General features: G+C 45.4%; 1 protein-coding gene and 1 pseudogene across 1 annotated transcript in view; one reads left to right on the forward strand and one right to left on the reverse strand.

Annotated features, from left to right (window-relative positions):
* The window catches only part of LOC131483040 (zinc finger protein 850-like), a 235,426-nt pseudogene that overhangs the window by 111,077 nt on the left and 108,701 nt on the right, over positions 1-15,648 (forward strand).
* Positions 1-15,648, reverse strand: part of LOC131483016 (zinc finger protein 345-like) — a 36,543-nt gene that overhangs the window by 20,574 nt on the left and 321 nt on the right.

The raw sequence follows: 15,648 nt of genomic DNA on the forward strand, positions 1-15,648 counted from the left end.
CTGAAAACTTATAAAAGCCTAATTCAATTCGGCGTATTTTCAAGAGTTTCAGAACTGATGAAGCCTATTAGTAAAATGTAGACCACAAAGTCAGAAAAAGATGAATGTCTACAGTTTCGTCAATGTATCTAGGTTGCTCAATGCATATCTCTTAGGATAATTTACATTACTGAGAAACAAACTATAGGTCTTAACGTTGAATGGATATATTTCACAGTAATAACCATTTTTTCATCTCAGGGTCAATTCAAACCGAATTATCATGGCGTCTTTTCACTTACTAATTTCTAGTGGTTACTGCCATTGCTAAGCTTGGCTAATGAAGACTTCTTAGTGCATCCTATACTCATCTGACACGATCTCTCTTACACGCCTTGCATTTTGGAGACCCTAGTCAGAGGGTAGCGGTCATCCTGAGCTCCAAAACAGGCTTAGTAGTCGGGGGAGCGGGGCACCGAGATGATTAACACAGCCCTGGCAGTCGATTCCAGCTTCCAGGCTCACAGGATTCGCACTGACCGTTAACCATAAACATGTATCTCACCACCTGATCTGTTTCTGTTCTGAGTACTCATCTTGCACTCAGGAAGGCTGCATCCCACGCAGCTTTATAGGTCAGGCTCCATAGGAGATGCTGTTATGGCCCATCAGGTTTCTGTCTGAGTGAGATGGTCACTTGTGTACCTTGATGTCTATGTTTCTTTACTGTTGAATTCTACAGGAGTGGTGGAGAGAGCAACTGCTGATCTTACAGTCCTCTACTGTGTATTTTGCAAAAAAGGGTGTTGCTTTACAGTAACACTACTTGGCCACTATACCCCTTGAGATTCAATTAAAAATGGCTTCATATAATAAATTTTAGTTTTATGCCACTCTTTTCCAGTCAGAGTTATTTTTAGAAATATTTTAAATTGTTAACACACATTACGGTCTGTGCTTGCTGGTCAAAAAATATTATACCTTTCAAAAAAATTATACCTTTCACCTATTGTGAACCAATTTTTAGAGTTTTCTATAACAAAAAAAATTTTTTTTGAAGAACAGATGTTATATATGTTTCCTAAGTCATTCTGATAATTAAGTATAAATTGGACAAAGCTAAGAGAACTAACAGCTGTCTCATTCATTAATGGGTTTTATGGTTCCAGCCACAACTGTTTAAAATCTGACTCTAGCTATATTTTATATTTGTACGCCATCTTGAAAAAATTAATAAACTCATGTTGCTAAAAACCACCATAAATCTAAAAATCCTAAACTGATGCTAAAATTTATTGTCCTGCCCTAAATAAAAATCACAAAGTCAACACAAATTATCTCTGGTTCATATAATTTAAATGTTTAATAAAAACTGTTTTTAAAATATTTTAAGTCATTAATACATTTATGCTCAAGTTCGCCAATCTTTTTTTTAAGATTTTATTTTATTTTTGTTTTTTTCTTAATTAATTTTTAATTATCTTACTTAGTTGATTAGGTACAAAGGGTCAAGGGCTACAGGGTGAAAGTGGGTAATATCATTGTTTCCACACTAATATTATCGTTTTTCCCTGTATCGGGGTCAGGGGAGAAACAAAGGGAAAAGCCCCACCCAACCTCCCACCCATCCCAGATCCCCAACGGGAGGCGTGCTCTGAGGGTCCTGCTCACACAGTTTTGATAGTTCATCAGTTCTGAATTGCTGCCAATCTCTCAGTTGCAATCGCAATGAAACCTATTCAGAGTCCACTAGCTGTCAGTCTCTTCATGGTTGGGGTTCTAAGATCAGCAGTTCGGTTGGAGGGATCTCCAAAGAAACTTCATCTGAGATGATCCCAGGCCTGATTCTTGCGTGAGTTTGCTAGTACAGACTCCAACACCGTCCATCACACCAATCAGCTTACGCACATGCTGGTCATTGTGATTGCTGGATTCGTTCTGTTTCCAGCCCTGTCTTCCTTGTGAACCAACAGGTGTTATAGTCCAGCACGATCCTGCCCACTTCATACTCGGTCCTCATGCAAATCGGTTGCAGCTGCAGCCTAGTTGGGGCAACTCCCCATAACCCCCACCAGTTCTGCCCCCTACCCTGGTTCCCATGCTTGCCAGTATGTACCGCAGGCTTGTTCAGTCTGTCCCACATCCCATTTAGTTCTTGCATATGTCAATGGGCACTGAAGCCTAGTTCAACCCAACCATCCTACTATCCAGCCCACACACCTACTGGCAGGTGCCCTTTTGTCCAGTCACCCCTGCCCCTGTCCTGGTGTTTGTGCTGTCCAGTGAGAGTGGTAGCCCCAACGGAGGTGCCCACTATATCCCTTCTAGGCCACACCCTCTCCCAGATTGTGCACTCTCCAGGTAGTTCTGGCATTTGATTTGACAGAATTAGCTCCAAGTGCCACTCTCTGCCAGCTAGTGCTGAGGCTAGCCCAACCAACCCTCACCCACTCTAATTTTTGCTTGCACCAGTCAGAACAGTCAGCCCACCATGGAAATTCCCTTGTCTAGCACTCATGAGGCCCACAGGTGTTATAGCCCTGCCTAGTCTGATCTGCCCCCATTCTGACTCATGCTTTCCAATGGAAGTAGTTGTCCAGCAGAGGAGCCAACATTCCTCTGTCAGCTTTGCCTCCTCCTCCTGATTATCACACGTGCTGTTTATGCGCTGCAAGCACATCTGGTATTGCTCATCTCACCTTGGCATTCCTTAATGTGTACTAGTATATGTCGCAACTGAACCTGGCTTGACCCATACTCTGTTCTGGCGCTCAGACTCACCAGGGGTTGATGTGAACAGGTTCAGCCTGGTCTGCCCCCAATCCATTCCATGTGTATACCAGTGGGATAATTTCCGTAGCCTGTTCTGAGCTGTTTCCTGTTGTGCTTCTTGCGCTTACCTGCAGGGACAGTGTCCTGCCAGAGAAGCTGCCCAGGCTCCTCCATCAGAAACTCTCCCAGTGCCAGATTTCGCGCATACCAGTGGGTCCATGAGCCAGCCCTGCTCAGGTCACCTCCTGTCCTAGCACGAACAGTGGTGTTTCCTGACTGTTCTTCAGCCCATTCTGGTTCTTATTGTTGGATGTTTCAACCCAGTCATGGCTCTTCCATACCCCCATACAGCTCACACATGGTTCAGTAAGGGCTGAGACCTAGCCTAGTCTGTCACACATTTCCCCTGGTCCTGCAGAGCACCAGATGGTGTTGGAGTCTGGCCCGGCTTGGTGCTTCCATTCCCAGTCCACACTTGTGCCAAGTGGGATTACAATCGTATCCTGATCATAAGGCAGCCCCAGTTCCAGCCCATGTGCTCATTGGTGGGAAACTCAACCCAGCTAGAGTATCCCCTTAGCTGCCCAATTGGGCCTAGTCCCAGCCTTAGATCTCGTGAAGGCCAGCGGCTGCTCTAATTCAACTTGGCAGAGCCCCTCACTTGTCATGACCCCTTAGATGCTGTGGCTTAGCGTCCCTGTTTCACAAAGATCAGTAGGTGCAAGGGCCTACTCGGCATGACCTGTGCTCCAACCTGATTTTTGTTGTTCCTTGTGAGTTAAGGTTTGCTCAGCCCTGCCCATTGTGCTCCATTCCAGTGGCAGCCCGGCCAACCCCACATCCTGTTACAGGATGCACATTCAGGTGCTGCCGCCTTGACCTGCCCTGACTGTTGTGGGTTCCTACACCCGTGAGTGATGGCAGGTGGCATGGTCACACCTAGCTTAGTCCATCCCAACCCCAGCTTGCGAGCTAACCAGGGGGGCTTTTATTTCCACAGGGTTGGGCCCACACAACCCCATAGAGCCTACCCCCAGACCAAGTTCTTTTGTGTGTTGGAGAGGGTCTTGACCCTGCCAAATATGACCACTCCACCACACAGTTGGATAATGGTACCCATCACTGCCAAAGAGACCCCCATCAATAGTGTTGGTGTGGGCTGGTGTGTGGCATTCAGTGATGTTCTATGCTAACATCCCACTTCTGTATTCCTAATTGGGCTGGTGAATCTGTCTAACCCAAATTGTCTTCTGGATACTTCCCTCTAAACCACCAGGTCTCAGTCCACATGCATGCCTAAAACTTCCATGAGCCTGTCACTGGGAATCACCCAAAATTCATTTCTCACCTACTAGTGTAGGCGAGAAATTAAACTGGCCTTAGTCATGGGTGTCCCCAGGCAGCAAACGTTTCTTAAAAAACCCCAGAGTTGGGCCCGGCAGCATGGCCTAGCAGCTAGAGTCCTCGCCTTGAATGCCCCGGGATCCCATATGGGCGCCGGTTCTAATCCCAGCAGCTCCACTTCCCATCCAGCTCCCTGCTTGTGGCCTGGGAAAGCAGTAGAAGACGGCCCAATGCATTGGGACCCTGCACCCGTGTGGGAGACCCGGAAGAGGTTCCTGGTTCCCGGCTTTGGATTGGCACGCATCGACCCATTGTAGCTCCCTTGGGGAGTGAATCATCGGACGGAAGATCTTCCTCTCTGTCTCTCCTGCTCTCTGTATATCTGGCTTTGTAATAAAATAAATAAATCTTTAAAAAAAAAAAAAAAAACCCAGAGTTTGCCACTGGGCGGCCAGCAGGCAAACCCTGGCACTTCTTGGTGCACTGGCCGCCCTGGGGGAGGCCAAGGACCTGTTCACTGCCTTGCGGCAGCGTCTTTGGCATGAGTCCCCAGCATTGGGTCCTACCTGGCAGGGGCACCCCCCCCACAGTTACCACACTGCAGGGAGCAGCACTTGCCCCCAAACACAAGGCCCGCACCCCTCCCAAACTCACCCAGCCACAAAATCTTAGCGGCAGGGCAGAGCTAGGAATCTCAAACCAGTTCCCAAGTTCCCTCATGGCGGACTTACCCTGAGGGAAGAGCTCTCTTGGGTCCTGGGGGAGGCCGAGGACTGATTCACTGCCTTCCAGCAGCGTCACTGGCATGAGTCCCCAGCATTGGGTCCGACCCGGTAGAGGCAACTCTCAACAGTCGCCACACTGGAGGGAGCGGCACTTGCCCCCAAACCCAAGGCCCGCACCCCCAAGTTCGCCAATCTAACAAGTTACTCATGTTATTTTCTGACTAGCGTCCATAATGTACAATTCAGTTTAATCATTAACTTATACTCCTAAATTTATAGCAAACATCAAATCTTTGGCTAAATGTTTTCTAAAACTGTTGTTTAACAGTTTTCACTTAATATTGTTCCTTAGAATAAACAACCTTGTGACTCCGACTTTTTCTTCATTTTTCCTCTATGCTCTCTTAAAACTCTAAACAAAAGCCTCTCAGGATCTCCCTACCCTGTAGAAACAATGAATAATGCTTTCTGTAGTAATGCCTGAACACGTATTAAAGAATAGGTATCAATTATCTCCTCATGGACATTACCTCACAGCATCTGTAAATTCCTCTAGACACAACCGATGAGTTAGAAATACACTTTAACTATTAAATCTTTCCTTTTCAGCAATTTTCCTATGGTAAAAATTCCCTCAACTATTAATACAAACAATAAACCTACATATACTAAGCAAAAATCTCAAACCGTCTTAGAGTAATCCATACTATGCATTACAAGAATTCTTTATAAGCTTCAAGAACAAACTATTATTGAATGTACACATCACATCACATACTAATAAAAGTCAGCTGGTAAAAAAATAACTTAAAAATAATAAAAGGGGTGATACCCCCCAGAGACACCCTATGCCTAGCATTTTTAACACTTAATTTTTATAATTTCACTCAAGAAGACTTTAATACTCCTGTTAACAAATATTCTCTAATATGGCCTTATAAATCACCGCCTTGGTAAGACAACTAACTGACTGGAACACTACTGTCTCTGGGCAGAGGTTATGCTCTTATCGCCACAGGATTTCCTGATTGAGCCTCTCAAAAACTGCAGGTTTCTCTGTTGCTCATCTGGCTTGAGAAGTGCAGCAGTTCCCATGGAAACATCCCTGTCCCTGAAGAAAACGGATCTTCCCTTAAGAAACAGGAGTTTCAAAGGATGTAGCTGACAGCCAAGGTGCCATTTATCACAGTGACAACTGCCAAACTGCTGACATGGGGTCAACTTCAGAAGATTTCACTTTGCTTGAGATATTGTTGCAATAGAACAGATAGCTACCAGTGACCACTCTGGCATTGTTCACGTAACATGACTGTATATTCACTTCTGACTAGGAAAACTGTTTTGCCTTCCCCTTGGTGCACTATCCTGTAAGATAGTTGCCACCTTGCTCCATAACAAAACTCTTTTTCTTTTTTCCTGGAAAGGTTGAAAACTCTGTGTTCTGATTTACAACAACTCACCACATCAAGAAATTGAAAAGTGAAGACCATATTGCCATCTCAATCAATGCAGAGAAGGCATCTGATAAAATCCAACATAACTTCATCCTAAAACCTTAAGCAAGAAATTGCCTGGAAAGAACATTCTATGACACAATCAAAACAATAAATGGAAGCCCAATGTCAGCATCACACTACACGGAGAAAGGCTGAAAGCTTTTCTGCTAAGATATGGATCTAGACCAGGATGGCCATTTTCATTACTTCTATTCCATATAGCATTAGAAATCCTGGCCAGAGCTATTAGGCAAGAAAAACAAAGGAATTCAAACAGGAAACGAAAAAGTCAAATTATCAGTGTATACAATGATAGCAGTCTATACAAGCAGAAATATAAGACAATAAAGAGTATTGAACCTCATGAGAGAGTTTGGCATGGTAACAGGATACAATATTAATGAACATAAATGAATTACCCTAGTATTTACAAAACCCATGGCTGAGAGTGAACTTGCAAGTACAGTCCCCTTTAAAATAGTAGAGAGGAACCTTAAATACCTTGGAATTCATTAACCTAACTAAAGATGTGGAAGAGTTCTACAATGAAAATTACAAAACATGTAAAGAAGAAATAGAAGAAGACAATTACAAGATGGAGAAATTTATCTTTTCCTTGATCTGCAACATCAAGATCATTAAGATATCTATAGTACTGGGCCGGGTACAGTAGACTATGGCTAAAGTCCTTGCCTTGTACGTGCCAGGATCCCATATGGGCACTGGTTCTAATCCCTATGGCCCACTTCCCATCCAGCTCCCTGCTTGTGGCCTGGGAAAGCAGTCGAGGATGGCCCAAAGCCTTTGGGACCTGCATCTGAGTGGGAGACCCAAAGGAGGCTCCAGGCTCCTGGTTTTGGATAAACTCAGTTCTGGCCATTGCGGCTACTTGGGGATTAAATTATCGGACAAATCTTCCTTTCTGTCTCTCCTCCTCTCTGTATGTCAGGCTTTCCAAGAAAAAAATAAATGTTGAGGAGTATGACCTTGGGATCTGGGTAGAGAGAACTTCGGCTGCTGGGAGCACCCAGGCCGGGTTGGACTCCATGCTTGGGACCCTAGCTCCAGTCACCTTGACCATGTGGTGAGCTGGGCCTGGACAGCCAGTGTGCCATTTTGCGCCAGGCCCCACCTGCTAGCTGCCCAGTAGCAAGCTCTGGGGCCTTGGGGGTGTGGAAATGCTGCCCAGTTACATCCATGAATAAGGCCACTGTGCATCTGGGTGAGGAATCACTCCCACTGGACTCCCAGCAACAGAGTAACTTTTCCTTGAAGGTCAGCAAGGGTACTGAGACCTGGTGGTTCAGAGGGTCAGACTGATGCACCAGCCTACTTGTGAGTCCTGTGTAGGACTTGCTATCACCAAACAATGCTGACCAACACACACCAATCCATGCGAAAGCTAAGGCTGGGGGCCTGTCTAGCAGGGTTAGATCCTAGTTCCTGACAGAATGTTGGATCAGGGGACAGGTCACATTTGGCAGGGCCACGACACTAACCAGCACATGAGAGAACCAGGTCCAAGGGTAGATTCTGTGGGGACTGTGTGAACCAAACCCTGTGGAAATACTAGTCCCATTGGTTAGCTCAAGAGTCGGGGTGGTGATGGACTGAGCTAGGTGTGACCATGGAACTTGCAATCACTCACAGGTAAAGGATCCGACAACAGTCTGAGCAGGCCAATGCAGCAGCACCCAAATGTGCATCCTAAAATAGGATGTGGAGTGGGTCGGGCTGCAATGTTAACCAGCTCGTGCAAGATCAAGATGGAACAGCAGATTATGCTGGGCACTGGCCTAACACCCACTGCCATGTATGAGATCTGGTGGGAGTGAGTCAAGTGAGGGAACATGGGAAACTCACCTAGTGGGTCACAACTCTCACTGATGATCACAGGCCCAGGCCTGGGGGTCAAGAAAGATAGGTAAAAGTAACTCCAACAGATGGCTAATGTGTGGGTTGGTTATAGAAGGGGGCAGACTAGGCAGGGCCAAGCAAACCTTAGCTCACAAGCAAGAACAGAAATCAGGATGGAGCACAGGTCATGCCGAGCTAGGCTCTTACACCTACTGGTCTGCATGAATCAGGAACGCTAGGCCACAGCATCTAAGGAAAAGGACAAGACAGGTGAGGGGCTACGCCAAGCTGTGTCTGAGAAACCACTGGCACGCACATGATCTATGGCTGGGAACAAGCCTGGTTGGGGAACTAAGCCGACACACTGGCTGGGTTGTGGCTCCCACTGGTGAGTGTGGGGACCCAAGTGGGGGCTGCATTCTGATCTGGATATGGCTGCAGTGTCCAATAGAACAAGTGTGGACTGAGTCTGGGGTGCATTGAGCCAGGCTAGACTCCAGCACCATCTGGTGCTCATGAGAACCAGGGTAGGGGTAGCAAGGACTAGGCTAGGCCTCTGACTCTACTGAGCCATTCATGAGCTGTGTCTGGTCATGGATGAGCTTTGACTGGGCTGAAACATACAACCTAAGAATCAGAATTGGTTGAAGGCCAGTCAGGAAAGGCCACTGTTCCTGCCAGGACAGGAGGTGGACTAAGTAGGGCTGGCCCATGGACTCACCACTATGCGCAAGATCTGGCATTGGGGGAAGTGCTGATGGAAAAGCTTGGGAAACTCCTCTGTCAGGACACAGTCCCTGCAGGTGAGCGCAACAACCACAACAGGGGCAGCTCAGACCAGGACAGGTAATAGTACCCACCGACATACATTTGGCGTAGGTTGGGGGCAGACCAGGCTGAACCAGTTCACATAACCTGCTGGCAAATCTCGGCACCAGAACAGAGTGTGGGTAGAGCCAGGTTCAGTCATAACACATACCAGTACATATTACAGCTGGGATTGGGTGCATGCTGGGCTGGGCTAGGCTGTAACCCTCACCAGCATCAGCTGGAACTGGGGGTGGGCCAGGCTACAGCACCACTGGCAAATGCCGAGGTTAGGAGGCGCTAGACAGACTGGACTGCAGCACCCATCCAGCACACATGAGAACCAAGTGGGGAGAAGGCAAAGCCAGGAGGGGCAATGTGGAGGGCTCTACTCCAGGACAGTCACTCCCACTGGAGAGCGCGAGTTGGAATGCAGTAGACGAGACCAGGTTGGGCTACATCTGTGGGCCTCGTGTGAGCTAGATCAGGGAAAAGCCAGGCTCGGGTGACTGTTCCTATTGGGGCAAGCATAAATCAGAGTGGGTGAGGGTTGGCTGGCCTCTGCCACAGCATCAGCTGGCAGAGGCTGGCAGTGGGGGCAAACTCTATTAAGCTCAACTGCAATACTACCTGGAAAGTGCATGATCCAGGAATAGAAGTGGTCCAGTAGGGAAATAAAGGGCACCTCCCTCTGGGGTTATTACTCCCCCTGGAGAGCATGAAAACCAAGACAGGGGCAGCGGTGGCTAGACAGAACGGCACCTGCTAGCATGTGTGTGAGCTGGATAGTAGGCCTGGCTGGGTTGAACTAGGTTTCAATGTCCACTGACATGTCGGAGAGCTGAATGGGATGTGGGATAGACTGGACAAGTCGGTGGTGCATATGGGCAAGCCTGGGATACAGAGCAATGGGCAGACTTGGTGGGTGTCATTGTGGGTCGCTCCAACAAGGCTGCAGCTCCCACTGGTTTATGTGAGGGCCGAGTGTGTGCTGGACAGAATCGTTCTGGACTGCAACACCCATTGGTTCACGTGGAAGACAGGGCTGGAAACAGAACTGACCCAGCAATTGCAACCACCAGCATTTGCATAAGCTGACTGGGGTGACAGACTGTGCAAAACCGTGTATTGTCATGTACACACAAGAATCTGGTCTGGGAACACCTGGGATGAAGTTTCTTTGGAAATCCCCCCAACTGAATTGCTGATTCCAGAATCCCAACCATGAAGACAAGGGCAGGTTCCATGGTGTGAACATGGAGTGCATGTATCAAAGCTGAGCCACCTCAGAGGCTCAGACAGAGCAGTGGACAGCATACCCAGGTACACAGAGAGGTTATGGCAGTCCATCGGGAGCTGCAGAGGACACCTAGTGCCACAACAGAGGTTAGAAATGAATGATCTACTATCCCATCCATGTGTTGGCAGTGAAAATCTGAGCAAACAGAGACTCTAAGGTGAGCTACCTAAGCCAGTACATTCTGGAGAGATTTCATTGTGCTTGGAGTGGTGAGATTGGCACCAATTCAGAACTGGTGAACTATCAAAACCACTTGGGCAGGACCCTCAGAGCATGCCCCACGTCAGGGACCTGTAATGGGTGGGAGACTGGGGGGCTTCTCCCTTTAATTCCCCCCTTACCCCAGATACAGAAAAAATAATAATAATGTGGAAACAATGGTCTTACCAACTTTCCTTAGGGCCTTGACCCTTTGTACCCTAGTCAACCATGTAAAAATTATAAAAATAAAAAATATATATTAAATAAATAAATCTTAAAAACAAAAAAACAATCCATACTACTGAAAGTAATATACAAATTGAGGGTGATATGAATCAAAATCCTGAAAACATTCTTCTCAGAGCTAGAAAAGATCATATAAAAATTCATCTGGAATCAGAGAAGAGCATAAATAGTCAAAGCTATTTGGAATAACAAAATGAAGCTGGAATCACAATTCCAGATCAAGACATACTACAGTGCACTGGAATCAATTCAGCCTGGTACTGGTATTGGTACAGAAGCAGAGACAAGGTCAATGGACCAGGAAACGGTGGCAATTAATTTTCTCTTCGTCCACATGGAGGGCAAGGATCCAAATCTCTGGGCCAAATTCCACTGCCTTGCCAAGCACATTAGCAGGAATCTGAATAAGGAGTAGCCATGAATCAACCTGGCATTGCAATATTCTATGCAGTATGACCAGTAGCGATCTAACACACTGTACCACAATGCCAGGCCCAAAGGTTAGTCTCCTTGATTCATTACTACTAAAAATATTGTCATGTACCTTCAAAAAATTAATTCATTTTATAATCCCATTCTTAAAAGGCTAGGCACATTAATGTTACCTTTCTCCAAAAGCTCTTAGCTCTGAAACAATCATTGTAATTCATGTAATTTATGTGTGACCATCCCTTACTGTTACATGTATATTCACATCAACATATAAATATGCAACATAGCCTATACAGGTAATCACACTTATTGTCGATTGGAGTTAGAGATATTAAAACATAACCTATCACTTGAAATTTTTGAAACAATTCATTGCATCCTTTTATAATGTCAAAAAGGATATTAAGTAGAACTCACCAGAAAATTTCCAAATTTAACTCATTTTTTTCAATTCTGATCATCGCCACCATCAATTTTCAAACACTTTTAACTTCTAAAAACTGTTGCCATAATGATTTAGTTTCTGTTTTGCATAAACACAACCCAGAGTATCTGGCTGAGATGCAAGCACCATGCCAGATTCAATTATAGCTGACTGCACAAGTCAACGTGGAACATCACTGAAATACGAAGTTCAAGTAGACATATTAAGCTATGTTGGATACTTAGATTTAAGACACAGCTTCCAACTATTAACAATTATTTCATTTATTTACAATGCAAAAACAACTTATATCTAGTGGTTCATGCTCCTCACACACTTACAAGAGCCAAGCTAAGCCAAGACAAAGCTAGAAATGAGGAATTCCATCCATGCTTCCTCCCATAAGGACAGTTAAAAATTCAAGTAGGGGGCTCAACGCGGTGGCGTAGCAGCTAAAGTACTCCCCTTGAACACACCAGGATCCCATATGGGCACCGGTTCTAATCCTGGCAGCCCCACTTCCCATCCAGCTCCCTGCTTGTGGCCTGGGAAAGCAGCCCAGACGGCCCAAAGACTTGGGACCCTGCATCTGGAAGGGAGGAAGTTCCTGACTCCTGGTTTTGGATTGGCTCAGCTCCAGCTGTTGCGGCCACTTGGGGAGTGAATCATTGGACGGAAGATCTTCCTCTCTGTCTCTCCTCCTCTCTGTATATCTGACTTTTCAATAAAAATAAATTTCTTTCTAAAAAATTCAAGTAGGTTTTTGCTGTCTATCCAGAAACATCAGCAGGAAGCTGCTAATTAAAAGTAGACAAATCCTGATCTGGCACTCTTTATAAACAAAATACTGGTATCCAAATCACTTGCTAACTTGCTGTGTTACCATACCTGCCTCATTAGCTGCCAAGATTAACTTAGTCCATTGTGTTACCAGAATTTGGGTAGTGAACCAGCTTATGAGTAGTTTCTCTCCATGCTCTTTGTCCTTGCCTCTAAAACAAAGACATACAGAAAGACAGGACCAGCAGTCAGTAGCTAAGCACCTGCAGTGCTGGCATCCTATATGGGTGCTGGCTCAAGTCCCAGCTGCTCCACTTACAATCCAGCTCCCTAATGGCCTGGGAAAGGAATAAAGCATGGTCTAAGTGCTCGGGCCCCTCTACCCATGTGGGAGGACCAGGAGAAGCTCCACGCTCCTAACTAGGGCCAGCCCTCCTGCAGCCAATGAGGATATTTGGTTGTGAACCAGCAGACGGCAGATCCCTCTCCGTCTTTGTGTCTTTTTCTGTAATGCTGTCTTTCAAATAAGAAATAAATTTTAGGGCCCGGCGGCGTGGCCTAGCGGCTAAAGTCCTCGCCTTGAAAGCCCCGGGATCCCATATGGGCGCCGGTTCTAATCCCGGCAGCTCCACTTCCCATCCAGCTCCCTGCTTGTGGCCTGGGAAAGCAGTTGAGGACGGCCCAAAGCTTTGGGACACTGCACCCGCGTGGGAGACCCGGAAGAGGTTCCTGGTTCCCGGCATCGGATCGGCGCGCATCGGTCCGTTGCGGCTCACTTGGGGAGTGAAACATCGGATGGAAGATCTTCCTCTCTGTCTCTCCTCCTCTATGTATATCTGCCTGTAATAAAATGAATAAATCTTTAAAAAAAAAAAAAAAAAAAGAAATAAATTTTAAAAGAACATTTATTCCAAAAACAAACAAACAAAAAAAAGCATACAAAAGAAAGAAAGAAGCCCCGTCCTCTGTGGACTTCTCCCTAATACCTTTAATACTTTCAATGCAGAGTCACTACAAATGTGCTGCCTCCATACAGTCGCCCACAGCGGAACTGCAGATGGACAAGGTGGTATCCACGTGTCCTCATGCTCATATAGAGCCTCATCACCCCTACAGGAACCGGGCCCATACCTCTGCTCCACTCAGCCAGAGCATGGTTCTGGCCGCAGGGAACTGTGGACAGGAGAAGCAGTGATGTCACCTTCTGCTGGTAGTCAGCAGAGGTGGAGTCCTGTGCTTTTACTTGCACTTGCCGAGACTGGAGGTTTCCTTTGACCTGGTCATGACTGGGTACACAGAAACCAGTTCTAAGTTCAAATAATACCGAGTCTCCCTGCCTTTATTGAATCTTGAATTTTCTGCAAATATGTCCCTATTTGCTCTCTGTTTGACACCATTTTGAGAAGCTTTGTGAGAATTTTCTTTCTTTAAAATATTTAGTCAGGGTTGTCACAGAGACATAACAGGTTGAGCCAGCACTTGTAATGCTGTCATCCTGTTAACAGAACACCAGTTTCTACACAGCCAATCTGCTCCTGATCAACTTCCTGATGAGACTCTTGAAATGGCAGTGACTGATGTCAGACTGAACCCCTGATACCTACATGGGAGCCCCAGTGGGATTTCTTGTTCCTGGATTGGACCTGGCCAAGCCTCGAATTGGAAATAATATGAAAACTGTGAAGCCCAGTTTGAAAAAGATTTGTATAGGATAGAGGAAACACCATGTATGGGTGCAAAAAGATGGAAGCTGTGAGTTAGCCAAAGAGAACAGACCTCAGGAGAAACCAAACCTATCATCATATTGCTCTGAAATTTTCAATCATTGGGCCTGGTGTGGCAGCCAAGTATCTGAAGTTCTCTCCTTGTATACACCAGGATCCCATATAGATGCCAGTTCTATCCTGGCTGCTCCACTTCCCTTCCAGCTCCCTGCTTGTGCACTGAGAAAGTATAGTATAGGATAAAGTATAGGATGACCCAAAGCCTTGGAACCCTGAACCTGCATGGAACACCTAGAAGATGATTCTGGCTCCTGGCTTTGGATTGGCTCAGCTCCAGCCACTGTGGCTATTTGGGGAGTGAACCAGTGGATGGAATATATTTCTGTATCTCCTTCTCTCTGTATGTCTGCCTTTCCAATAAAAATAAACAAGTTTTCTTTTTTCAAGATTTGAGAGAAATTCAATGGATCACTAGGGACTGCTAACAGTAATTAAAAACAAACAAGTTGTTAGAAATGGTTGAATTTTGGAGCCTACCAAACTGAATCACAGACATGAAAAATCTGACAAGGGGGCAGTGCAATAGCCTAGTGGCTAAAGTCCTCACCTTGAATGCACTGGGATCCCATATGGGCACCAGTTCAAATCCCAGCTGCTCCATTTCCGATCCAGCTCCCTGCTTGTGGCCTGGGAAAGCAGCTGAACACAGCCCAAAGACTCGGGACCCTACATCCAAGTGGAGACCCAAAACAAGCTCCTGGCTCCTGGCTTCAAATTGCCTCAGCTCTGGTCATTGGGGATCAGTGGACAGATGATCTTTCTGTTTCTCCTCCTCTCTATAAATCTTACTTTTCAATAAAGATACATAAACCTTAAAAAAAAAAAAAAAAGCCTGACAAAATCAAAAGTAACAACACTGAATCAGGAATAAAAATCACAAACAAAAGGTCAATAGCAGATGTCTTCACTAATAAATTCTATCAAATTAACACCGAAGATGCTAGAACTAATGTAAAAATATGAAAGGAAGAAAAGAGTTCCCAATTTATTCTGCACCCAACAATACTTAGATTCCAAAACTAGACTCAATCAGCTGTTGGGAGATTTTAACCTACAGCTGGCTGTATTTAAAATCGAAAAACACAGTGGAATTACTTCTTAATGCTTCTTCTGAAATAACTTTTCATACTATTTTACATAAGCAGGATGGAAGATAAGCATCATTGAAATGGTCTTCTAGAAAACGTTCAATAAAGTTCAATATTATGTAATACTTACACATATGTAAGTTGTGCAAATCTACAATATTTATAGACATACCCTAATATACCACAATTGAGGTATAAATACACCTCAATAAAGCATCTACAGATGACAAGCCTATAACCATCATACAACTGAATGCCAAAAAACTCAAAAGCTCTAAAATATGCTACAAAATAAGAATGCCAACCTTTCACTGTTATGCAATTTAATATTTTCCCAAAGGAGGTAGGCAAGGGAAGGAAATCAAAGGAACTGAAGCAGAAATGAAGATAATCAAGCCTTTTTGTTTTTAGAT

The sequence above is a fragment of the Ochotona princeps genome, chromosome 22 (genome assembly GCF_030435755.1).
Source record: "Ochotona princeps isolate mOchPri1 chromosome 22, mOchPri1.hap1, whole genome shotgun sequence".
In the NCBI taxonomy this organism is placed as follows: domain Eukaryota; kingdom Metazoa; phylum Chordata; class Mammalia; order Lagomorpha; family Ochotonidae; genus Ochotona; species Ochotona princeps.